The sequence below is a fragment of the Pyrgilauda ruficollis genome, unplaced genomic scaffold (genome assembly GCF_017590135.1).
Source record: "Pyrgilauda ruficollis isolate IOZ18807 unplaced genomic scaffold, ASM1759013v1 scaffold66, whole genome shotgun sequence".
Taxonomy (NCBI): Eukaryota; Metazoa; Chordata; class Aves; order Passeriformes; family Passeridae; genus Pyrgilauda; species Pyrgilauda ruficollis.
In genome coordinates, this window is record NW_024528377.1 from 2,617,163 (window position 1) to 2,641,555 (window position 24,393).

Here is a 24,393-nt window from a genome sequence, read left to right on the forward strand (position 1 = left end):
ATTTTCCAAAGGGTTGTTAAAATGAAGGGAAAAAAATGCCTTCAAAAAACAAGCACCACTTCTTTCTTCATATAATAAAGCAGTGAAACTTAAAATAGCACTAGAATAATCATGATTTCTTGCTGTAAATCTGCATGGATATGGCTCTCTGAATTTTTTTTATGCTACAAGGATTGGTTTACTGTCTGTGGACTGGATCCTTCTTGCATTACACAAGTGACTAAATCTGTGGGGCCCAGTGGCCAGAAAGAAGGACCCAGAAAGGCATTAAAATAGTTTAGGCCATTCAGCTGCAAAGTCATCTTGCACATAGTTTCCTTCTAACTGGTTTTGTGTATGTTATAGTTTCCCTCTAACTGGTTTTGTGTATGTTACTGTCGAATATGAATCTGCAGAACATCTCCTGGTCTGGAATCTCATTCCCTTAGAGCAGTCAGCTGCTCTGCAGCCTTCTTCTGTGGCTGGTACATGTGCATGTTGGGATCTCTGTACTGTGCTGTTTTCTAGGCATTTTCATCTTTATTTTCACACTTAGTTTATGTACTTTGTATCTTTCCATGACCAGCCTTTATCTGTTTGTCCATTTTTAAGATACCTGCGTAATTTGCAAAGTTATCAGCAGTGTGCGATCACTAAAGTAAAACAAAGATAAAAATTAGTCTAAGTTTATTGATAATATTCAAAGACAGTGAAAGTATTGGTCATATTAAGGAGATGTAGGGCTGTTCTCATAGTAAATGAGCCAGGCTTAATTCTAAATGAATAGTTGTGGGACTACAAACTAAACCTGTGCACCCAAACAGTCCAGCTTGCCAAGGATCATCATGGAAGTTTCAAATCTCTCTAAAAGTTATTTTTCAGAACATGGCTATTCTATCTGCAACTTCTATTGTGCTGTTTGAAATGGAATCAGGCTGTGAAGCCTGCCAACTCATCTTTCATGTGCCTTTCCCACTGGTGTCTCTCTCTAGAATCAAGCTTGCGCAGCAGAGTGTTTCTGTTGCCTTTTACATGTGGTCCTCGTTAAAAAAAAATACAATGTAGTTTTAGCTGTGGTGAAATTATTTGATTAAAAAAAAAAAACCTGTGCAAAAAGTAAACATGTTTACTGTATCCCTTTCCATTCAGCGCATTTCCTTTTTTTTAAGCTCCGTTTGTGTCCAACAAGACAGCCTCTTTCTCCAAGATTAACATTTCTTATGATTGTTCCTGACAGAGGATTTACTTTCAGAGGCCCTGCTAAGGATAACCAAAAAAGGGCATGTAGCAAGACAGTTTTGGCAGCTCGCACGAATTTTCGGAGCTTTTTAGGTCTTGGTTTTCTGATGAGTGGCTTCCTGAGCATGCCTGGGGAATGACAGGCATCTCTGCAGGCAGGCTGAGCCCACCTTGGCTTGCGCACAGCCATTGGCTGCCCATCGGAATAAATCGAGGACAATGCATTCCGCCGCCTGCCAATTGTAAACATAAGGGATATGTATCCACTTAGCATTGACTTTTGGGAGGGGCCAAGGAAAAGCTGCACTTTTATTGAATAGGGCTGTGTGTGTGTGTGCGAGGCTGCTGGTGCGCCTCTCTCGCTGCGCTCCTGCCCGAGCAGCCAGTTATTCATTTCCTTCCTACTAGCTGGAAACTTTGCAGCCAGAGGTAAGGAAGGGCTTACGGGACGTGTTTGCCTGGGAGCGAGCCGGGCTCGCCTTCGCCTCTGCCTTGCGGATGGAGCAGCCCGCGGCTCCGAACGAGCTGTCCCAGGCTGTTTCTGCTCTGCTCCTCTCTCTCCGTGCCCCCCCTTTCCAGATGTTCCTGGGCGAGATCTCGGGTGGAGGGGGGATGTGTGTTTGCTCGCCCCGCTGGAGCTGGATGAGGAGCTGCAGGGCAGGATCTGTGCTGGTCCCACCGCTCCATTTTTGATCCTTTGGTGCGCTCATTAGTGGACCAATAACCTAATAACCCTCCTTTATTTTTTCTTTCCCCCCTCCCCTTTTTAATTTTTTTTTTTTTTTAATGGAGGAATTACAATGAGAAAGCTTTTAGTGTGTTAAGGTCTGGTGAATTGCTTTTAATTTTGCAACTTAATATGTGGGCTTGCAGGGCAGCCCGACTGCAAGGGCAGTCTCGGGGCGTAACTGATACAGACACAGCGAAGCTCTGCTTAATGTAAGTGATCTGATACTCGCCGAGGCAGATGTCCCTCATGGCAGCCTTTCACAGAAGTATTGTTGACAATAGATGGCATCAGTTTTTGTTTTCAGCCTCCAACAAGAATGTTTCTTGTGAAGTTGCCTTTCCTGTTAAAAGGAGGGGGATTCAAGAATGTGCTTGGGTGGGACTGGAGCTCTTGGAAGTCTGGCTCTGTTTGTCAGAGTGCTGCTGGGGAGAGCTGGCTAGCAGGCTCCCCTTCCCAGCTCCTTTGACATGTTGGGACAGTTGGAAAGCATTGTGCAAGGCTGGCTGCTGATAGCATGATATTCTGCATAGCAGGGAATTTCTCAGGGAAAAGGGCTGGGAAAATGAAGGGAGGGAGGAAGTTAGTTGCAGATGAATGCTTGGTAGCTGCAGACACTGACCAAGCTGCTAATCTCTGGCCAGACCTGCAGGGGTAGAACAGATTGGTCTCATATGTCAAGTGTTGTTTGGAAGAATGAAAACATAACTGTTTTAAAATGACTTTTTTTTTATGGAGTACTTGTTTTCAGAGGAGAATTTCTTTTCAGAGTTTTTGTACAACTCTGCCTGAGAAGGCTTCCCCTGCTAAAAGGCAGACAGGAGAATAATTTGGGAAAATAACACATTCCCTCCTTGGCAGCAGCTCAAAGAAAATAAGGAGGCAGAGTGGGATTTTTTGTAAGAACCAGGTATTTATTATAATTTGTCTATTTTAGATACCGTACTGTGAATGATTGTGTTTGTATGAGTTGCCATTGGAGAACCCTCAGACTCTGCCTCCATTCTTTTTCTGTCTCATTAAATGTAGCAGTAAGTCCTCATCTGCAGCAAGTCTCATCTTTCCCTCCTGCCATTTAGACAGGATGGGACCCTAAAACTACACACACCAAAATCAACAGAACAGACTCTTTTAACGTAAATTACAAATGCAGCCAAGCTTTTAGTCCATTTGCTTTATTAAATTGGCAATGAGGTAAAGGTAATTGATAATAAGATATAGCAGGGTAGAACTTTTATCAATGTATTTGAACAAATGATAGGTCTGCCTTTTCTGAAGAAACTGCTTTGATAGGCAATCTTAATAAAACCTGCATATGTTAATGTAGACTAAGTCATGATGGGAGGGAAGAAATACCACATGACGTGTCTGTGAACAAGAGACTCAATTGAAATAATTTGTTTTTCCTGAAAACTCTTCTTTGTTGATACTTGCAATGACAAGAGGATCAATTCCACAGCCTTCATTCACAGGATTAGTCCTGGTGAAATCAATATCACCATTAATGGATTCAGGGTCTGATGCAAGGGGAGTCCTGTGTACTCTGAATCTACTTTGACAGTGAGTGATGTAAGCACTTTTTAGGAGAATGGGGGATTTTCTACAACTGCTTCTTCCTCTACTCACAGCATTATTCTGACATGGATCAGAGAAAGGGGTCACTTCCCTTATGCTTTGATTTCTTGTCCATCACTGATATGCACAATGCAACAATGACACTGGAAGATTTGAAAGGAAAGTGGGGAAGGGTGTAAGTTCCTCTGGCTGGCATTAGAGGGAAAATTGAAGTGCATTTAGATGGGAAGGTTTTTTGTTGATATAATTCATGGGGCCACAGGTGACACAGCATCTGCTCAGTCCCATCCAGGATTCGGGAGCAGTGCTGCTTATTCCAGGTGGGGAGACCACAGAGGTGTAGGGCAAGGCTTTTCCCATGGCTGCCTGCTAGGACATGGCTTCTGTGCTATGAAGATGCCAGGGAGGCTCTATCAGGAGCCTGACTGGAAATCCTCCTTGTTTCACACTTCCCTTTGCACAGCTGGAGCAGCCCTGCCTGTGGGGGTGATCTTTTCACTGCAGAAAAGTGAGAGCCTGCAGGACTTCCTTCCTGCGGGACAAATAGCTCTTGAATGTTCTGGGGCTGTGGAAAATACTCTGATTTCTCAGTAGCTGCTTACATGAGACCTGTTCTTGTGGGCTGCCTGAGTTTTGTGTTAAAGATCAGTGGAGTTCTTAACCCCTATCTGCCAAGGGTGCAGCTTGGAACATTTGATCCCAGTGTGTGAGCGCAGAGGGACAGGAAACCATATATGCCTAAGAAAGAGAGGGCCAAGAGAGCATAACTGTCCATCTGCAGGGCTCATCTGGACTCTCCTGGCTGTGGGAGAAAGCACCAAAAAAGGTAACAGGGCAGCAGGGGAAGTGCAGTCCTGGGAGCATTTCGTTGCCTTTGAGAGGAGCTTTACAGGGAGTTTGCAGGATTGGGCTCCAGGTGCACAAAGCCTGAGGCACTCAGGCCTGTGAGTGCAGAGAGTGGGAGCCTGCATTCAAAGCAAGCTTTCATTCTTTAAAAACTCTCATCTTAGGAACTACCCCCTGGCAGCTTCTAGTGAGGAAGTTGCTGCCTTGCTGCTTTGGGAAAGGTGTGCGTGCAGGGGATGGTTTGCTGGCTTTGTGCAGAGCTGCTGAGTGGCCAAATGGGTGAGAATAGATTTGGGGGCACTGTACTGGAAGGAAGGCACCTACCCTATGTGTAGGCACCTCCTCTTGGGGAGCTGCTCCTGCTTGGAAGGTGTAGCTGCTGCTTGTCTAGGATTTGGCTAAGGCTGAAATTTGACTCAGAGGCATCTGAAGGTCATATAAGATCTGACCTCTCTGGATGAAACGCCGAGGTCACAGGACTGTTGAACTATATAACATTTTTTTTTTTCTTTCCTGATGCTTTTGTGCATTCAATTAGCCCAGCAGGGAAGGATGCTCAGCACTCTGTAATTTGGGATCCCTCCCACCCCCGGGGGAGCTTGCTCCTGTATTTCTTGAAACAGATTGGATCAACCAAAAAGGTTAGGGAGTGTAATTCTGTTACTTAGCTGGTATGTTAGCTGGGTGGCTTACATCCTGCTTTAAGGAAGTTGTTCCTTTCCATGCATTTTTCCTTTGGAACCTCCACCACAAACTGATGTCTCTTCCCTTCTTCCTGCCCCTCAAGAGGGGAAAAGTGTCCATGAAGCACAGGGGCACCTCCTGAGCAGAAAATCTTGTCTACAGCAGTGTTGAGGCTAGAAGAATTGCTTGTGGGGACTGTCCTGCTGGCTTGCAGTGAGGGCTGGACCAAATAGCTGAGGAAGCAGGTGAAAGAAAGGGAAAGAAGCAGCAACCTCTTAAGCCACTGGAGTAATTTCTCCTTTGAATTTTTTCCTGTGGTCATAAATACCTGGTGAGTCACTTAATGGCCGTGTGTCTGTTTCTGTATCTTCAAGTAAAGGATAAGCTGTACCTTTCTGTATTTAGCCCATGACTCTGCTGGGGCTTAGTTCATTAGTGTTTGTAAAGAATTTGCAATACCAAAATGACAAGTTTAGGCACTGCCTAAAACCTTATTTTTGACTGGTTTCCCAGACCACCTTAGACTGTTTTCTTGGTGTGTTCACACAGATGTGTTAGATTTCTAGATTATGGGTATAGAACCACTGAAGCCCAGGGAATGAGGTGAAGGCAGACCAGGCTCAGTGGTGATGCTGTGCTGTCATGTCTACAGGGAATTTCCTGTGTGCTTGAGGATTGAATTGTTGGTGCTACATCTGGACCAACCTTCCTGTGAAGCTGTCATGTGTGCTCCAAAAATGCACAAAGGCAGCTTTTGCTTACAGATGCACCACAGTGTCATGAGCTTGGAAGAAAAAAACTACTCAGCAAGCTGCTGGACCTTATCTGCTTGTTCAGGCTCATGTTGATGAGAGCAGTTGAATTTGTAACCCCTGGGGCCAGGCCAAGCGGCAGTGGGGAAAATATTAGGGAAAGATTTCAGGCAATGGAAACATTACATGTTTCCACACCCTCTTGTGTACAGAATACAAATAAAGAGCATTTTCCCTTGAGACTTGCTGTGGAGGGCGTGAAGCAAAGTGGAACCCACCCGTTTGCACATTTTCTGGTTTATGTCCTTAAATGGCAAAGAAAAAAAAATCTTTGGAATTTAGCTCGTAGAAGGGTTATAAATAGATTTGTGGAGATAGTTTTGATGTAAATGCTCTGGTTTGGGAACTATTCAGAAGGGTAACTTTGTAGGCCAACAGATATGAAGAGGAAAGGTACTGCTAAATGCAGGAAGACAGTGTCACTGCATGTACATGTATGTGTGACCTTCCCAATCTTCCCCCAAAATTGTGGAGACCTAAGGGGTATGGAAATCACAGTGTCAAGCTATTTAACTAACTAATCAAGCTATTTAACGTCTAAAAGTTAAATAGCTTGGTGTGAAGAGGAATGATGTTCATGATGTGGAATGGCTAAGGGGCCTGAACCTGTGGCAGCTGTGCAAACCAAGGGCCTGAGATGTGCTGGCAGCTCGTTTTGTGTCCTTGTCCAAAGGAGCTGGCTCTGCCTAGGGAGGAGCAGAGCAGGGCTGGACAAACCCTCACCCAGCAGCAGCTCCTGGGCTCCTTCAGAAGTCAAGGTTAGATCCTGCAGGCTGGTGCCCATTGGATTCCAGTCATCTTCAAAGGCAGCTCTGCCCAAATGAAGCAGTCTGTGATCAGGCCATTGTTTGTTTCTTATTTGCAAGGCTTTGATGTTCTCTCTTGCCTTTCTCACTGCCACAGGGCATGTTACTACCCTTTTCCCACTTCATTCTTTGACAGTGAGCTCTCTAATGGTGAAATGGCCCTCACTTGATTTTTTTTTTTTTTTTTTCCCCCCTTGAGCCACAGCATTCACCCTGGTAAAATCTTTCATCCCAGAAGCACCAAAGGCATGACCTTCTGTAATTCCTCTCAATCTCAGAGGACCTAGCAGTGCTAGTGTGATAGCCCAGACCATTCCTTTCTAATATCAGCTGCTGTACTGAGGACAATTTCTTCTTAGTCTGAGTAGGCTCAGCTGCAGAGGGAGGAGGCAAAGGATTTTATGTGTACCTTCCTAATGACCTCATGATAACCTCATTGATTTCAACAGTCATTGGGCTGGGGAGAATTTGGCTTTGCTCTGGCCTAGTTAAAACTCACAGGTTTGGAAAAGAAATTCCAGGAGCTTGGCTAAAATGTGTGGAAAATAGGAGTGGTTTGGAGAATGTTTGGCCAGCTCTCATTTACCTGCACAGCTTCACCTGCTCTGGTGCTGCAGGATGCCTCTAGCCAGCATCACTTTGGAGGGCTGCAGCCCTGGCTCTGCAGAGGGGAGGGAGGTTTTTCTGCTTTGTTTGGCTTTGGGAACAGCATATCCCCATGTGCAGAGCCACACCCCTTCTATGAAAATGAGAAGTTTCATTCAGATGTCTGATAAGCCACAGCTGTTGCTTTGCCACTTCAAACAGAGCTTGGATTATAAAGACTGAAGTGCAGCATTTTAATTGCTGTAAATATGAACGAGAGCATTTAGGCAATCCAGATGATCCAGAGCCAAGCATTTCTGTGGCTAATGTATATTATACTGACAAAAGCAGGCCAGCTGAGAATTTCCCTACTGCTGTCCTAGTAATTTAAAACACCACTAATCTCTTTTTTGCTGCATTGGTGAAAATGAGGGAGGACCTGGGCATTAGCTGGCCTGAATCTGAACTTCATTTCAGTGGCTGCACTGGGATACATTGAGTGATGTAAATGATACTGAGGGTGTTTTTAAAATATACATTGGATCTAGTCTGTTTGATTTCCTTGAGTTAGAGGGATTCAGAATTCCCTGTGAGCTGCTTGCTATCAAGAAGCTGGCCCTTTTTGTTTGGTTTTCTACACATCCCCTGAAGGACAATGACAGCAGGAAATTGGGTCAAAATCCCAGTAACAAGCACTCTCTGGGAAATGATATTTTGTACAAGAGAGGGCACTGCAAACCCAGAAAGCCAGGAAAATTCCATTGCTCCTCACTCCCTGGTGATTAAAAGGCCCAGCCATATATGGGAAAGGTCTGAGCTTCATTCACTCCAACCACAATAGTAAATGGTTTATTCACTGGACACAGTATGCAGTCAAGGAGCATATTGTCAATAAAGAGGAAAAGCAGAAACTTTTGTATGTAGTCTGCTTTCTCTGCTGTGTGTTATTAGAAGCTTTGTGAGCAGCTTTTTTCTTGCTCCTTTATTTAGATCCCTGTAAACTTCAGTCAGTTTTGTTTGCCACTTAACCCTCCTTCTAAAACCAGACACACCAGCCTATTTCCTCTCCTCCCCCCCCATATAACCCAAACAAGGAAAGAACATTTCCTTTACCAGTGCATACATATATAAACGTAGTTCCTTGGTCTTCAGTGCACCTAGTGTGCATTTATATGACTAAAAACTGGGATTAGTGGACAAAATCTCATTCTCACTAGGTATAGAGCACTAACTTTAAGAAAAGCAATGATTAAATGCCAGTGTTCCAGGGTCCGGGATGGGACCACAGGAGTGAAGCAAATACAGGTGTGTGTATAAATAGGGATGAGTTTTGGGGGGAGGAAGGGAGCAATGTCTTTTGGGTGGGAGCTGCAGAAGGGGTCCCCAGTGCTCCACACAGCTCTCAGGGGTTTCCTTTCCACCACATCAGTTTTTAGGCAGTGAAACCCCACACAGACAACACGGAGATGCAAAGTCACTGGAGCACAGTTGTGTTTACATTCTTGCTTTTCAGCTTATTTTGTTTGGGGGCTGGTGCTCTCTGCCATCAAAATCATGGGGATAAAGCAGTTGGTGTAGCTGGATTTTATTTCACATGGAGAAAGGCAGTTTAAGTGGCTTAATGTACTTTAAGGCAAAGTGTGCTTTGCTTGATGGAGATTTTCTGGAGTTTTTGTTGTTTGTTTTGCATGGGCTATCTTCAAAATACATTGTTTGTGTCATATTGGTGAGTTTAGAGATTCTCTGATATCTCCTATGTAATTTTGCTGAAAACCCACATCTTTGTGGCCAGGAGGGCTGATGGATCAATTGGATTTCCCAGACTACTCCTCACTGGTTCCACACCATGCTCATGCTGTGAGGCCACGTTTGACAGCGGTATTAGCCACAGGACAGGTTGCCTGGATTTGAAACCAGCAAATACTTTTCATCTCTGGCCAGCAACGCTTTTGAGGAGGTGGCATTTGACCATTATCACAAAGACATGCCGAGACCTGCCCACTGAGGAGCTCTAATGTGGCCAAAAGAAGCACGGTCAGGTTTTGACTGTTGGGTAGTGCAATAGTAGCACCTGAATAATTCTGTTTCCCAGCTCTTAGAAGGATCAGGGGTAGCAAGTTTGGAGACCAAAATAACTACTTATCTAATCTCATTCATATTTTTTTTTCATTCAGGATTTGGATTGGGAGAAACTCTGCATTGTATCAGCTTTTTAAATGGCATCTGGAGCCTTTGGAAAAGGTCCTTGAGCAATAATCACATTGAATGCAATAAGCGTTATTGTGTGGTCAAAAATGCTTTTCATTTCTTCTATTTTTACCATCTCCATGATTCCAAAGGGAGAGGGGAGACTGCTTTGTTTTTCTTTTACCTCTTAAAAGAGGGAAATGTAAACAAAGCATGTTTTGGAGTCATTTTTCCTTTGGTTTTTCTCTTCCCTAACTGGTTTGTGTCCCACCTCGGTGTTTGTGCAGTCTCATTCTGGCTGCCTCTAGAGAAGCTTTGCAGCAGCTCCTGGTGTTTAACTCTGCTGCTCTGCACTCTCCCCATGGTCAGTAAAGATGTTTATTGCTTCACCTGTCAAACCAAAAACTACTTTGTCATTCTTGTGCCATCTGCCATAGTGCTAATTGCTTTTCAAAAATAGGCATTTTTTTGTTTTGTTTTGCCTTTTTCCCTCCCCTCTGTTCACTATCATCTGTAAACAGATGTGAGCTCCTTTCTTGGAGTCAATATATAGCAAACTTGTTATTAACAAGTGGAGAGGGAGTAATGGTGTGTTTGTCTTCTGTGTCAGAGTATCTGATAAAGATCAGTTCATCTTAGTGAAAAATGAAAGGAATTTACTGTATGTGCAGGAAATATGTTTTGTTATAAATGAACAGATTGAAGTGGTGACAGGCTATGAATCTGACTTACATGACAAAATACAGTTATACACTTCTGAAAGCCTGGAGACTGGTGTGATGAACTGGAAAAAACATTATAATCTGAGCACGTTATTTCTGTCTCTCCTGTGACCCTTCAAGGCAATGGAAAGTCACTGATGGAAAGGCTGTTGGCATTAGCAGGCACAGAGCTGGTTTCATTGCTCCTGCTTCCATGCTTACAGATCTCTGAGGCTGAATTTAAATAGGTACACTCAGTGTTTCCCAATTTAGAATTAAATACCAGAAGCTATAGGTGTGAAAAAACCCCATAACCAACACCAACTCCCCCAACAAAACCAAAAAGCTGGGAAAGCCATACATAGGTCATCTTGTCCCTATCCTGTAGGCAGTATAGGATAATTCCCAAAAGCACATTCACACATGTTTTGTCCATAAACACCTCTGTTTATTAACAAAATACAATAAACTCTTTTTTTCTTTTTTTTCTTTTTTTTTTTTTAAGTGAGGATTGGGGTAGTTTGCTGCACTTTCTAGATTTTAGCAAGGGGAAATAGCTATCATTCTAAAATGTGTTTCTTGGCCCATGGATATTGCTCATGTGAATTCAAGCACAAAAAACCCAAAAACCCTAATGAGTGGAAACTTGCAGAAGAGTTACCAGCAGCTGCTTTTATTATGGACCATGGCTCTGACATGATCTCACACATGTTTAAGACAAGTGTTACCTCACTGGCTTCAGTGGAAATGCTTTTCATTTGCAAGGGAGTAAATGAAGCCAGAATCAGACAGAGACCTAGGGAAACTCTCTGGGAGAGGGTTTTAGTCTGGGAAATGTGCTTTACATACGTATAAAATATATGGGCATATCTGCACACTGCAGTAAATGTGTCAGGCCACCTGAGAGAAAGGGGCCAAGTTCTGCTCTGAGTAGCACCTGTGTAAATCCAGAATGGACTGCAGGGGAAATGTGCCAGGGAGGACTAAAGAAGTATCTAATTTTCTTTGAGTGCTAGAGTGCATTTTTCTTACTGGATTCCTCAGGTTTCCTTGATCAGATGGCTAGAAAATACAGCAAAATCAGACTGTTCTCAGGGAGCTTCATGTTTTTGGCTCCTTATTTTTAACCATATCAAACAAAGTTGTGTTGATTGTGAAACCAGTTCAGACAAAAGTACAGTACTGTTACAGTAACATGTACAGTTACTCTGCCTTGAAAATACAGGAGGAAGCAGTGAAATAAGATCTGTATATTTCTTGAGTCAATTCTTTAGAATTTGGGAATGTTACATCTTTCAAGCTCAGCTAAATCTTGCAAAACTGGAGGAAGGTGGCTGTGCTCTATTGAAAATGTAGCTATGGTCTCAAAAAGGCAGAAGAAGCTGAAACTTGTTCAGGTCCAGAAGAGGTGGTAGTTAAAAGGAATATTTTGGTGTTACAGCAAGTCTGCAGCTGTGGCATGGGCTTTGCTGTTTTTCTGGGTGTGAGGAAATGCAGTCGAAGATGTGACTTCAACTGGAAATCCAGTTGAAGGTATTGGTTAAGAGTGAGTAAAGGGATGCAAGAGAGGGATTTGTTGTCCTGGTTTGTTGCTCTCCTTATGTTTTGGTAGCCCTGCTTGCTGCTCTCCTGTAGAGCAGCACCTAAGTACAGGCACACCTGGCACTAGAGCCTGCAGCCTCTTGGGTGTGAGCTTTGAAATGTTGTGCTTTAGGTGCAGAGTTGATTTTAGCAGGATTTCCCACCAGTGTAAACACTGCTTTCAGGTGCTTTTTTCTTTACTCAGTGTTTGAGGCAGTGATGTTTTCAGGTGTGTGGTGTAAAGTTTCGTTGTAATGTGGTTTGCAGCTGATGCTGTGCACTCCCTGTGATGGAGGGAAAATGTTTTAAGACTATGGAATTTGGTAGTGTTAACTTTCATTTTTACTTTCCTTGAGGACTTGAAGGAAAGCAGAATGATGGTAATTAAGCTTGATCTGTAGCCCAAAATTGAGGGGGGGAAGGCAATAAAGTAGAGGGAATGTTTTAAATGGCCCTATCTGCTTATTTAAGGCGAGTTCTTAGGGAGTGGGGTTACAAGCCTCTTCTCAGCCTATTACAGGTTTCTAAGTGTTCAGTGTCTGAGCCAAAGCTAATTATATTGTCCACAGAAAAAGCACAGCAGAAGCTGGTGTCCCTGTGGTTCATACAACTGCTAATTATTTCCAGTGGTGATGCTGAAATGTGTTTTTACATAATTGGTCTGAGATCACCAGCTTGTTTCACGTAGATGCAGTTCTGCACCAGGCAGGAGTGACTCCTGCCAGCTGCAGGGCCCTGCCAGATTCACAGCGGTAGCACAAAGTAAGAGAGCCTGTTGCTGGAAGCATTTGAGATGAGATTTTTTTACTTCTCCCTAGATCTTTCCCCTGAGGAAATTCAATGCTGCTGATAGAGAAACTCCAGTGGGAGAGCTCATGCTTGAGACAGCACAGAAATCCTTTTCTTCTGCTTGTTTCCAGCATGATTCTGTCTTATAATCCACCCCATATTTCTATTTTAATATTGTCTTTAGTTGAACAGCACTTACCAAATTCCAGTTCTGCCTTGTATGTGCTAAACAACACTGTGCATGTTGTGGCTCCTTTAACTGAGCCAAAAATGGCCAAGGTCATGTGGAAAGTCAGCGAGAGAGGGGCAGAGGTTGGGACTTCTGCCTCCTCCTAGGTGTAAAATATGCTGTCACTCCAGGGAATAATATCCATTGGTGTCCTAGTTTTGGCCAGGACAGGATTAATTTTTTGCAGTAGCTTGGGGGTGGGTGCTGCTGGAGGAGAGGCTGGGCATGACCTGGCAGTGTGAACTTGCAGCCCTGAAAGCCAGGTATGTCCTGGGCTGCATCCAAAGCAGCGTGGGCAGCAGGGGAGGGAGGCAATTCTGCCACTCAGCTCTGGGGAGAGCCCACCTGTAAGTGCTGCATCCAGCTCTGGGGTCCCCAACACCAAAAGGACATGGGGCTGCTGGAGGGAATCCAGAGGGTGATCACTATATGGATCAGAGGCTGGAGCAGCTCTGCTATGGCAAAGGGCTGAGACAATTTGGTTTGTGCAGCCTGGAGAAGAGAAAGATTGCCTGGGAGCAAGCTGGACTTCAGTGCTGGGATGCAGTGTGGGATCAGACTGCATGCAAGTGTCAGAAATGAACAACCAGAATTTTCTGCTGGAACACATCTATGGCAGGAGGGTACCTAGGAGCAGCTGCTTCTCATACAACTTTGGTGCTGCCTGCTGCACAAAGGAGCACAAAAGTATCTCTGAAGTGCCAGAAAGAAAATCTTTATGTACTGCATGTGACTTTGCATTTATACAGGTGCAATTGGCTTCAACTGAAGGGCCATTTTGATGAGATAGAATGTCTCATTTATATCTTGGATATAAATTACATTTTGACATTTCTATGAGTAGTAGAAAACAAACACACTCCACTTGTGTTGGTGTTCCTGTGTGCATGAAAGATGACCTGTCCTCTTTCCCCACATGCATTTTCTGTGTGGACATAATGCCCCTATTCAGTATTCATAAAGACACTCGTGGCTACCCAACTTGGCTGCTTGGTGAGGAGAGGCATTTGCAGAATTCCACCCAGCTGAAATCACTGATTCTGCAAGTGGAATTTGTTTATACATTGTTTTTGTTAAAAAAAAAATGCAATTAGTGGTTTACAATGTTTATATGGATAGCACCAGCTGAACCTTGTTCCAGTCCATTGCATGCTGTTTTAATGTGATCCACAATAAGCATTGTGCAAAAAAATTCTGACTGTGATTTCCAATTGTAAGTCAAATTCTGTCTAGGATTTCCAAATTTAAGTTCATATTCAAAGTAAGAAGTTTTGTGAAGCTTAATTAATCTCCTTAGGTGGTATCAGGAAGGTTTTTTTAAAGGGATAGAAACAAAGGAGACCTAGTAGAAGTAAGCTGCTATCCTGCAACTTTAAGGGATTGAATCTTGAGCTGAAGATCCTGAAGTATGAAGTCAATTCACCATCCAAAATTCACCTTTTCCATTCAGCAATCCCTGAAATCTCTTTTGGGGAGCCAGATGTGCTCACTTCCAATTTCTCCCTATCAGGGCAAGGATGGCAGTTCAAAATTTTGGGGTGTGCCAGCCATGCTAAGAGGGCAGAGTGTCAAACACATTGTTTTGTGTGAAACTGAGGGACAGTGCTGTCCCAGACTGCTTCCTCTTTTACCTGATTGCTTTATTTTGTATGTCTTTTGCTTTACTTTATTGATCTCTGCTATTTCTGGTTTAGTATCACAGCAATAGGAAGCTTGTGGACAATTTATTTAAGTAGCTTTTAGGCAATTACATTGTTTAATAAGCATATATTGTTTAATTGAAACCCAAGCAATCTATATCCAGGTTCACCTCTGGTGAAGTTAATTTCTAACCACTTGTCATTCTACAGAATATATCTCAAAGTGGTGCCAAAAAAACAAGTTTCCCATCTCCTTTAAGACTGAAAAAAGCTTCTGTGTTGACTAGAGTACTAACTAAAGAGTTCTAGAGAAAGATGTCTGCTTTGGAAACACCCAGCACAATATTCAGAGGTGACCCTTACAGACAGTGAAATGCCTTTAGAGGAGCCCCACATCAAAAGTTGTAGGCACTCCCCTGTTTGTGCTTGTGGCATGGTACTTCCAGCAGCTTTGAATAAAATACAAATGTAAATTCCCAGAATGAAAGTAATCATTCCTCTTCTGGGTTGTCCCATGGCACATGCACAATATAGTCTGGATTTCCTCAGAACTGTGCTTTCAGGAACTTTTAATTGTCATCATTTGGATTGGGAGTTACTCTCCTGAAAGAGCAGCTCTGGCTGTTGTGGGGATTTTGTCAATTTTCCTTTTTCAATGTTATTTTAGCATTTCTTCTCCTGCTAATGTGGAGGATGGAGACTGCCCAAAGAAATATGTGCCTGCCCTTGCCTTTGACCCATCTGAACCCATTCAGTGGCTTCACATTTCCTAGCTTCTGGTTGTGCTCATTGAGGGGCATGAGACCTGAAATGTCATTTTTGAAAGCTGTTCTGTCTTCAAACAGCTCAGCCACTGCTCCATGGCCAGAAGTACCAGATTTTGTTAGGACCTTCAGCTGTTGACATCAACCTCAGAATAACATAATTTCTTGTACATAAACTTATGTAGATTGAGAAAGGCTTCATTTGACAGAGACCAAAGATTTGAACATTTAGGTAATTGTTGTCTAATTATCATAGCCTTGGTAATATGAAAAGGAAAAAGAGAAAAGGATGTAAGTTACTTTGAGCCATCAGATAAGAAATATAGATCCTGTAGTACATGCTAGCTGTAGTATTTCAGTTTTTAGAATGTGTCTATGGTTAGCAGCTTTAGGCACTTGGTGCTGTCTTTGATTATAACAGTGCTGAACTTGAGCTGCAAAATTGAAACTTCTGATTTTCTAGTACATCAGTAAGTGAAACTTAAACCCATGTAATCTGTAAAAATAAATGTAATTACTTTAGCAAATGTGTTACAGCTGGCCAGGTTTAACATTAAGGTACCTGTTTCTTATAGCTGACTAGTGTCAGAAGACAGAGGTGATGGCTTGAGCTGTGCTTTGCAGGCAGAATGGAGCAGAAAAATTATTGCTTTGCATTCTTCTGTGTGCACATTGAAGTGAATTAAACTGAGTTGCAGATCTGACCTCTGACACTTCTTTCTACTATTTTCTTCAGTTTAAAGCACCTTGGTGAGAGCAGCTTTTTTTTTTATTTTCAAAATTTCTGGCAAAACTGTAGTTAAGTGGGCAGCTTCAAAATTGAACACTTGGTAAAATCTTGAACACTTCAGCATCTGAAGCTGTGACTGATCTCCTTCAAGGTGGCAATTTGCTAGAGCAGGAGATAACTGTCTTGCACTCCAGCACTGGTGCTGCTTTGGTTTTGCTTCAGCAGAATTTTTTCCCTTTTTCCCTTGGTCACTTATCTAGCAAACATGTTTGAGATTTCTGCAGTAGCACAGAGATGATGGGCTGACTGCAGCTGAGCTCTTCAGCTTTGGTCAGAGATTGCCATGGTGGAAATAAGATGATGAAAGGCTGTGCAAGGTCTCTCTCTGGTCAGAGCACAGGCACCAAGCACTGCTTGCACTGGTCTGGGTCTCTTCATTTTTCTCCAGACTTTGGTGTCACTTCCCATTGTGGATAGAGCCTTATTAATCTGCCAGAAGAGCACACTTGTTTCCTGACCTTTTGGAAATCTCAGCAGCTATTTTTCACAGGAATGCTGTGGCTTGAGGCTTAATTAGGGCCCACAGAATGTTTAGAGGTCCTTTAATGAAAGGTGCCCTGGAAGTGATAAGTGCACTGTGATGTTATTAACTAAAGTGATGCCTACCAAGAATTAGTGGTAGATAAGGCTATCATCAGCTGCTAAGCTTTTCTGTTCCTGCTCTTTGATCTTGCAGGTTTCTAGCTCTTCCACTTGAGCAGTTTTCAATTCCTCCTCACAAAGAACACCTATTGAAGTAACGTGGACCAACTGATTTTTGGATCACCAATTCAAACAACTGGAGCAAATTATTAGGTTTACAGTTTCAGGCTCAATTTAGAGCATTGGGGTTTTTAGAATTGCTTTCTGGGAGGCTTAGCATTTAGGAACAACGGTCTTGAGTAGCCAGGGTATGTTAGAGGACGAGAGTACCTGTGGGATCTTCCTGAGAGGTGGCCCCATTCTTGTTCTCACATATTCTGGTCTTTCCAAGAGTCATTTTTCTCCTGTGAAATGTTACTGGGAGTATTTTTGTGGCATCATTAACAACTCTGTATCTTGATCTTAACCATCCTGGACCTAATGCAGCATCTGGAAATAAAAGTTGTAGTAAAAGCCAAAATTTTTTTTTTTTTTTTTTTTTTTTTTTTTTTTTTTTTTCTTTGGGTAGCTCTTTTCTTAAAGAAGCAAAACTGTCGTTTCTGAATGACCTGCAGATATTATGTGGGCAAAATTCCTGCTCTGAATGGTTCCCAGGATAATTCTGCATTGTGTATGTCCCAAGCAACTTGTAGCTGGGATTTGTTTTGTTTGCTTGCAAAAGAAAATTAATATATCATGATGGGCAATGCACGGCACATAAGTCAAATTACACAAACAACTGAGGATTTTTTGTGTTCTTATATCTGCCCATGGATAATATTTAGAAAACAAAGTCATTTAAAAACCTTAAAGAATTTTGGCTGCCTTTCAGAAATGGTGGAGTTAAGTCAATAAAATGCTCAGTAGAGATTGTATGTCCCCAAACATATTTTATCTTGACAGGTTATATACTATGGAGAGCTGCAGCCATGACTTGAAGCCAAGTTGGGAAAAGAACAGTTCTGTTACAGGGCTGCATTTGATGGGAATCTGAGGAGGGGAAGGGAGAGAATTGTGTGAGCTCTGAGAGTGCCAAACACAGAAAGCCTTGCTAAGCTGAACTCCTGGGCTCCATAAATCATTGTAACATCAGTAGGTCTTTACTGATTTACATCTCTTGGGCATCTGTTTTGGTTTTTATTTTACACAAACCTAATTTCTCTGCATGCATGAAATCATGGGGTTTTAACAGAAGTTATATTGATGGGCAGTAGCTTGGAGTCTGTGTATGAAAGTTTGTGGTCAGTATCATTGACTTAAAAAAAAATTAAATAAAATGAGCAAGTGTGGCAATGTCTAGCCTCCATGACCTGGATCAAATCAATCCATGATTTCTCTGCACTGATGTGGCTTCACTTGAAGTTTGCTCATCACGCATCTTGCTTCTATGCCAGTGTGTGACTGGAAAGAATGGACTTTTTGGGTAGGAGACTGGAAATTACGTGTTATGTGACATTAGAACAGATAGTTTATTGCCCTTTGGGTCCTCCCATCTGAAAAGAATGTGAAAAATACATTCAAACAGCAAGGAGGATAAACTCTGAGATATCTGTTGAAGGAAGCTCAGTAGATCCAGTCCCATTATTGCAGGATTGCAACTTTTTGGATTTATGGAGACAGAAAAGTGGTGCTGTGGAGCACCAAGTGCCTCATCTCTGCTTTAGGTAGCTTCCACGTGAGTCCTGTGCAGTCCTGCTCTTTTATCCCAGTGAGAGGCTCCATGTAAAGGTGGAGGTGTGACACAGGTGCTCATTCATCCCTTTTTTTGGGATACCTTTTGCAGGTACTAAAGGAAACTTGCAGGCAGTGCAGAATGGGCATGGGCTGCAGCAGGTTCCCTCGAGGGCAGGGAAGAGTAACTTTGAAGTGAACTTGGAATGGTGTTTTGGCCTACTTAATTGGCAGAAGTTGGAATGGTTTGGGGTTAAAGTTGTGAAAGAATTATGGGGGATTTAAGTTCTCAGTCATCTTATATGAGCACTGGCAATGCTTTGAAAAAGGGAGTAGAGCAAGTCTCATTTTGGGAGTCTGTTCTCCTTAAACTTTTGCTTTGGGGAATCTTTAGTATGATGTAGATCATGTAAGAGGACACAGTGGACTGTTGTTGGTTGGTGAACTCTCCTTTTGCCTGTCCCCTCAGAAATGTGACTTGTAAAAGACACCAAGCACTCTTAAAGTAAGAAGGAGCTGCAATAAGAATGTTTGTCAGGCTGAGTGTCTTAAAAATAAGTATGACTGTAAATACACAGCAGTATGCACTGCCTAATAGGGTTATGTGGTGTGTTAAAAAGTTAAACAAATGATATTTAGATTTGTAGATTTCTAATTGTTTTTCCTTCATAGAAATATCTTGAAGATATTTTGCTGTGTTGCTACTATTAAAATAGATATTTTGGACTGCTGTGGTTCAATTGATTTAAAAAGATCCAAAACAACAACTTGGAGGAATGTTTATATTTTTCCTCCTTAGATGTCTGTCCTTGATTCAATGAACAGTGGCTTGAAGCTGATAAGGGATGCAGTTCAAAATGCTTGACTGCAGTGTGGAGGCAGCTGCTGGTAATTAAAAACCTCAGAGGACCACCCTTCCCCACCATGGATGTGTGTGTTGGCCTGAGAGGTTTCATCTGTCTCTGGAAGTCTTTCTTAATCCACTTAGGTGTTGTCAGATAATTCTTTTGGGGAGGCTGGGGTGGTGCTGTTTGCACACAGAGCGAGATTGACCACTGTGGAATTATTTATCTTATGAGAGGAGAAAACAACTCCTGTGGGAAATAGATTTGAATTAAATGCCACATATCGATCCATTCATTACCTCAGGGGTGGGAGGCATGGAAAGCCAGTGGTGGAATGAGTTACAGGGAGAATTTAACAGGGTCTCAGGGGTGGCTTGCTCCAGCCTCCCTGAGCTCAGCCAGTGCTGCTTGTCAAGGTGTGCCCTTCTCTGCCATGAGGTGAATATTCTCTTTCTAGAACATTTTCTTTCTCCTTTTGCACAGTGAGGGTGAAGCTGGACTACACTGGAGCCATTTCACAAGGACAGGGGCAATTGTCTTGCACTGTGTTGTGTTGGCTTCAGCTAAAGCAGGAGCAAATCCTTAAGATCCAGGAGCAGCAATAAAGAAGTGTAGCACATTCAATAATGTGGAAGCTGTGTGCGTGTGGTTTTTTTTTCTTCTGCATTTGAAACAAGAGCTCTCACTAGCCAAAGAATTTCCTGAGTTTTTTGTCTTCTGATGACCCTTGATCTTGAAAAAGTAATAAGGGTAAATAAAAATTATTAAAACGTACCAGGAGCTTAGATACTTGATTGGATACTCAACTTGAATTGGGTTCCTTACCTTTACTTGATGATTCATTTGCAGAGAGACCTGCTAAATGAGACTAGATGACTTGAAGTTCTGGGCACTGAAAGGCACAGTGTGATGTAGAATTCTAAGGTCAGATCCAGCTGAAGTCAGAAATTACTGAGAGTTCTTGCTGTCTGACAGCTTCACAGTGATTGAAGGCACACAAAGCAATGTATTCCAGCAGTGTTCCGGAAATGCTCTTCAGTTCTGCAGACATATTTTCCCATTACACCTGTGTATAGTCATTCTAATCTTTAGTAGATTACTGCTCAGGACTTAGTGGTGTCTTTAGGGAAGCATAATGGAATCTGTGTTGCTTAGTGTCTGCTGTAACCTTTTCTAAGTCGAGGATTTCATCCCCAGCATCTTTCATCAGCCCTGGATTCACTCAGTTTGTCATGCTGGAGTGACCTCTCACAGTCACCTTCACTGGGGGTGTTTGCAATGTTCTGCTGAAAGACTGAAACCTGTAGTGCTGTGAAACAGCGACACAAACTCAAGGTCCCCCAGAGAGAGAAGAGAGTTTATTATAATGCATATACTTAGACATGGCTTTGGTTGTATAGGACATCTGGCTTCTTCATTTTTGAAGCAACTTACTGTTTCTTGTTTCCATGGAATAATTCTTCTAAATGCTGAACCTGCCTTTGTTGGACAAATTCTGCACTTGGCTAAACATATTCAATTATCTGAGACTTTCATTCCTTGAGATATTTCTTTTCCCTAGGTGTTGAGAAATTGCACGATGGTGGCTGGCAGGATAAAGAAAATCTAAAGCAAACAGGCTGCAGTGAATGATTGATAGGTGATTGGTACAGGTTTTTAAATGTGAAGGTGTCACTGTGAGCCAGCTGAAGTTAATACTGTTATTCCTGAAAGCACCACTAAAAGCATGGACCAGTTAAAGTGAAGTGGCATTTTGGAAGTGAAGTCAGGGTTTTTCAGAGATCACACTTCAGAAGAGCAAACATTCTTTTTTTAGCTTTCACTGGTAGAAATCCAGATGCATGCTTTAAAACTCAGTTTACTCTGGCTGTAGTCAAATAAGTAAAGACAGAATACTGGTCCAGATGGGGATGCTTAAATCACCAACTCATGTCTTAATTTCTCTTTTTTTCCTTCAGTTTATCCTCCCTTCGAAATCCGGTCACCTAAGAATTTTCCTGAATGCTGTGATCTGGAATATTTCCTTAAAACAGCATCTGCTGAATTATTTTAGATTGCTGATTTACTGCTGTCCTTCCTATGTCTTTTTAGGTTTTTAATTCTTTCTGCAATGATTCTCCATTACTGTCAAGTCTAGGGCAGTAATAAAAAGAAGCTTCTAGTCTTGTACTCAGTTCCTGGTTGTCCCATGTCCTCTGATTTCTATCATGACAAAACATGCTAATGGTGAGCTACCCCAGTACTTGGCATGATCTTTCATGTTATGCTTCTTGAAAAATAGAATTTATTGGAAGCTGGCTTGTTGGAAGTACTGGATGAGCAGTGTTGTAATGAAATTAATTTGCTTTCTGGAAGAAATAGCCCAAACAGGAGCTTTTATCAGACTTCTCTCCTGCCTTGAAAGAGCCCAGCTGTTAGGAAGTGGGAAGGGATTTGTGCAGGCTTCATACTCACACAATGGTTGGCCTTTTTTATGCAGGCTATTGGAAGGGCTGCTCATTTATAACAACTGTTTGTGGGAGCAAGTGAAAAACTGTCAGGGTCCTGTCTAAGGAAATCGTGTTCCATTGGTGCAAAGCATCATCAGGTGTCATGAGGTAGATTAGTAAAAATAAATTTGCAAATTTTTCCAGCCATACAGCCCTGGACTGTTATTGTAAAATGAGTAAAGATACTCAAAATACACATTCATTTGGGTTTTCTTTCCAAATCTGAAAAAACATAGTCTATCTAAAGCCTCCTTAATGGAAAATCATTCCCAAGGGGTTAGAGAGCTTCTGTTTTTTTGGTGTTTTTTTTTCCAGTAATGAAAAAGTTAGCACTGAATCAGGAAGTGCATATAAACATCTACTCAGCAAGCCCATGACACATTTATATAGTGGGGAGTTTAGAGGTTAAGAGTGTCCAGTTGGTACTGGGAATGCTCCAAGTTCTCCAGGCTTCCAGTTTCATTGTTGTGTTTGAAACCTTAGGGAAAAATACAAGTACTTATCAAATATTTGCATTTATCCACATTCTTGCAAATTACATGCAAGAATGATATTTTAGAGATTCCTTGAACTTTCTCTGAGGTTGTGGAAATTCTGTGGTCTGCCCTGTCCCATACCTAAAAATCTTGCTGTTTATCTAGCTCGTATTTTCAAATTTCTGAAACAATTAATTAGAAAAAGAAGAAAACACACTGTAACAAGGAGAGAAAAAAAAGTCCTTACCCAGGTCCCCTACTGAAAAAGGTTTTTACAGTGTGGGGGTGGTGGGAAAAGCAGGGCCTGGAAGCTTTGTCCATAAAATCAATGGTGGGATCATTTCCAAGGTCAACAGAATATACTGTGCCTGTACTCCTGTAACCTGTAACTCCCATAAACACGCCTTTGCAACATGAAAATACCCCAGCTCCTCTGGGATTATCCCTGAGGAATGGGTCAGCCGGGGAGGCCTGGCCCCCTCTGTCAGTTTGGTGATCCTTGTGCAGATGGTCCCTGTGGAATTCCAACGTGGTTTTGGGAAACGTGTATCAGGCACGCTGGTCTCTTTGAACAGTTGTTATTACAGAGCTCCAGAACTGGCAAACTCGGGGAAAAAATATGAAGTGAGGAGCAGAAGTGAAGGAGAGTGACTACTGGGTGATATTACAGCTGCTACTACTTAGAATTCAGATAAAAAGCACAGAGGATACCAGGATCAGGAGGGTGGGGGGACAGTGAGCAGTGATGAAGATAAGGCAGCTGCAGAGTGCAATCTGTATCATTCAATTAAGTGGCTCTGTTCAGATAAATTGTTGTCATGCAGCCAAAACCAAAATCATATATTAAGGAACAAGAAAAATGGAATGAGGGACTGTATGTTCTGTGTATGAACAATGTAGAAGGCTCTAATAAAAATCAAATCTTGGTACCTCCTTGGGGACAGATATTGGCTACTAAGGGGCTCTGTGATTCTAGCAGAGAAAATCCTTTGCAATAGCTGGAATCTGAAACCAGACAAGTAAATTAGAGACACATTTTTATGCTCAGGGTGATGAACTGCAGGAAGAACAATGTTTGGTTGATTCTTCTCTTGGTGGTGGTAAGAAAATGTGACATCTGCCTTATGTCCCAGAGCCCACAGTTGGGTTTTTTTTCACTTCCTTGCAGTTCAGAAGTCCCCTCGAGTTCTATCTGAAAACTCATTTGGAGATTATGTGTGCACAGGGTCAAAAGTCCCACTACACAAAGTTGGAATTTTCTGATCACCCCTTAAGTGCAAATCTATTGCAGCAGGAGTATTGAGCTTGGTTAATTAAAGCTCCAAGAGGAATAACTTTGTTACAAGGTTAATAAACTGTGCTATTGAGCCTGTCTGGAGCTGTCACAGAAAAGTGATCCAGAGATGTCTGCAAAGACAAGAAACACAAAATAAAATGTGTGGAAAATGAGCTCCTACAGACCAAATACGAAGGCTGTTGTTGGACTGCTGCAAAATGGCTTTTGAGGTCCCATGCATTAAGAACCAGAAGCTGGGGATAACCAGCAAGGCACACACTCTAGAGGCTTTTTCTGGATGGGTTCTTTCTTTTCTGAATTCCAGTTCTTTCAGGCTGGAATTTGTTGTAGATTTAACTTCACGTTATTGACTCACATCCACTGGAGAAAAATGAGATGATATAAGTGAGATGTACTGCTCTGCTGTATCTCCAGAAGGTGATCAAGGTTTTGATAATTAATCATAATATAGTTACTAAATGTGTTCTTGTGTCACTAAATGTGGCAGTAGACAGTAGGCACCTCAGTGACATAACAGAACAAGAAAATTTTATTTAATGCTTTCTTTATGTGTAACTTATGCAGAATGCAATGAATTTACTTTGAGCTATCTGTACCTTCCGTGCTAGTTTTGTTTTTAGAGTTTTAGGAATAAAGAAATAATATCTTCCACTAGGTATTTATCAAGAGATCAAATTAGTGACAGCTGATCAACAGTTTTATAAGACAATGTGGACCTGAGTTAGAAAACCAAGCCGCATTCCTTTTAGGATATTTACATGCTTACTTTTGTGCAGAAGCCAAGGGGGATGAGTTTTTTGGTATTTTTTTTTAAAGTGTGATATGGTAAGAAAATGGGTGTGGGTGAAAGAGAGGACTAATTCTTCTGTGGCATTTATACAGCCAAGGAACAGAGAAGGTTGTAAAGTAAAGCAGATATTCAAAGAATCAGAAAATCTTGTGAGTTCTGTGGTTTAGAGTCTTTTGATTATTATTTTTGTGATGTTTTTCTCCCCCAGGTTTACATTAATATTCTTGAGGAGGGCTAAGAGAAAAGAATCGTGAGACATGACAGTAGAAA

The 24,393-nt window shown here is 42.1% G+C and overlaps 1 protein-coding gene across 5 annotated transcripts in view; it reads left to right on the forward strand.

The window, feature by feature from the left end:
* Positions 1–1,428: 1,428 nt before the first annotated feature.
* CALD1 (caldesmon 1) overlaps positions 1,429–24,393 on the forward strand; it is a 171,555-nt gene continuing 148,590 nt past the window's right edge. The window contains exon 1 of one of the 5 annotated variants that reach the window (XM_041484372.1): positions 1,429–1,647. The gene's annotated coding sequence lies outside the window, so the exon portion shown is untranslated. The remainder of the gene's footprint in view (positions 1,648–24,393) is intronic. The other 4 variants (XM_041484370.1, XM_041484374.1, XM_041484376.1 and 1 more) reach the window with 4 other exon arrangements.